The sequence below is a fragment of the Thamnophis sirtalis genome, unplaced genomic scaffold (genome assembly GCF_051295495.1).
Source record: "Thamnophis sirtalis isolate CommonGarterSnake01/CBP01778 unplaced genomic scaffold, rThaSir2_p1.2 scaffold_7, whole genome shotgun sequence".
NCBI classification, from domain to species: Eukaryota; Metazoa; Chordata; class Lepidosauria; order Squamata; family Natricidae; genus Thamnophis; species Thamnophis sirtalis.
This window is the reverse complement of record NW_028261387.1, coordinates 94,327,073-94,329,580: the sequence shown is the minus strand read 5'-3', so window position 1 is coordinate 94,329,580 and position 2,508 is coordinate 94,327,073.

Below are 2,508 nucleotides of genomic sequence, written 5' to 3'. Positions count from 1 at the left end.
CGGGAAGGGACCTTGGAGGTCTTCTAGTCCAGCGGTCACCAACTAGGCATCCGCAGGAAAGTTTGGTGGTCTGCAGAAAAGTTATTTGCATTTTTAAATTTTGTACTTCAAACTACGTCCCCTGGGATGGATAGGTGCAGTGAACGCTTGTGTTGCTGCAGAGAGTCTCCCCCTTTGGGGTCTTTTTCTGCGGGTCGGAGGGGGGCAGAAATTCCGAGTTGGGGTCTGCTTCAGCCTCCTGGTGGGGGGCTTTGGGCGAAGGCTGGAGGGAAGCACCGCTGGTGGCAAAGAGCCGGAGGGCCTCGTTCCAGTGGAACCTTAGCACGGCCACCCCTGGAATATTCTGCATCCAGTTTCGGTCCCCACATTATAAAAAAGATGCTGAGAGACTTTGGAAAAAGTTCAGAGAAAAGCAATTGAGCAGCCAAAAAGAAAGAGGGAGGGAGGGAGAAGAAGAAGAGGAAGGAGGAGAAGAAAGAGAAAGAAAGGAAGGAAGGAAGGAAGGAAGGAAGGAAGAAAGAAAGAAAGAAAGAATAGCATCCAAAAAAGATAATATGATCCTTGGTTGTGTAAACATGAGCACAGAATCAAGTTCACATGAAGGATTAGTACCGCTTTATAAAGCCTTAGTAAGGCCACACCTGGAATATTCTGCATCCAGTTTTGGTCCCCACATTATAAAAAATATGTTGAGAGACTTTGGAAAAAATTCAGAGAAGAGCAACTGATCAGCCAAAAAGAAAGAGGGGGGGGGTGGTGATGGTGAAAGAAAAAGATGGAGAAGGAAGAGGAAGAGGAGGAGATGAAGGAGAAGGAAGAGGAAGAGGAGGAGGAGGAAGAAAAGGAAGGAAGGAAGGAAGGAAGGAAGGAAGAAAGAAAGAAAGAAAGAAAGAAAGAAAGAAAGAAAGAAAGAAGGCAGCTGCCAAAAAGCTAATGCAATCCTGGGTTGTATAAACAGAGGCACAGAATCAAAATCACGTGTAATATTAGTACCGCTTTATAAAGCCTTAGTAAGGCCACCCCTGGAATATTCTGCATCCAGTTTTGGTCCCCACATTACAAAAAAGATGTTGAGAGACTTTGGAAAGAGTGCAGCGAAGAGCAACTAAGAGGATTAAAGGCCTGGAGACTAAAACATATGAAGAACGGTTGCAGGAACTGGGGATGTCTAGTTTAATGAAAAGAAGGACCAGGGGAGACAGGATAGCAGCCTTCCAATATCTCAGGGGTTGCCACAAAGAAGAGGGAGTCAAGCTATTCTCCCAAGCACCTGAAGCAGAAGTGGTATTCAGCAGCTCTGACCAGTTCTGGAGAACTGGTAGTGGACATTTTGAGTAGTTTGGAGAACCGGCAAATACCACCTCTGACTGTCCCCCCCCCCCCATATCTATTCACTGCTTCCTGAGTCCCAATTGATCGGGAGGAAATGGGGATTTTACACTAACCTTCCCCTGGAGTAGGGAGGGAATGGAAATTTTGCAGTATGCTTCCCAGTGGTGAAATTCAACTTTTTTTTTTTACTACCGGTTGGGTGGGAATGGGAAGGGAAGGATACTGCAAAATCCCCATTCCCTTCCCACTCCTGGGGCCAGCCAGAGGTGGTATTTGCTGGTTCTCCGAACTACTCAAAATTTCCATTACCGGTTCTCCAGAACCTGCTGAGTTTCACCCCGATCCTTCCCCTGCCACGCCCACCAAGCCACATCCAGCAAAAAAAATTTGAATCCCACCACTGATCTGAAGGCAGGACAAGAAGCAATGGATGGAAATTAATCGAGAGAAGCAACCTGAAACTACGGAGAAATTTCCCCAAAAGTGAGAACAATGAACCAGTGGAACGACTTGCCTCCAGAAGTTGTGGGTGCTCCAACACGGGAGGTCTTTAAGAAGAGGTTGGACAACCATTTGTCTGAAGTGATATAGGGTTTCCTGCTTGAGCAAGGGGTTGGACTAGAAGACCTCCAAGGTCCCTTCCAACTCTTGTTATTCTGTAATGGGAAAACAGGTTCTGTAACCAGCTTTTAATCTCACTCGGTGTGGCCCAGTGCTGCCATCTAGCTGTGACAGTGTTAAACTGGAAGTCTCTTCTTAAAAACCTCCAGTGTTGGGGCATTCACAGCTTCTGGAGGCAACTTCCGTTCCACTGATTAATTGTTCTAACTGTCAGGAAGTTTCTCCTTGGTTCTAAGTTGCTTCTCTCCTTGATTAGTTTCCATCTGTTGCTTCTTGTCCTGCCTTCAGGGGCTTTGGAGAATAATTTGACCCCCTCTTTTTTTATGGAGCTCCTCAAATACTGGAATGCTGCTATCATATCCCCCCCCTGGTCCTTCTTTTCATTAAACTAGCAGGTAAAGGTTCCCCTCGCACATCTGTGCTAGTCGTTCCCGACTCTAGGGGGCGGTGCTCATCTCCGTTTCAAAGCCGAAGAGCCAGGGCTGTCCGAAGACGTCTCCGTGGTCATGTGGCCGGCATGACTCAATGCCGAAGGCGCACGGAACGCTGTTCCCT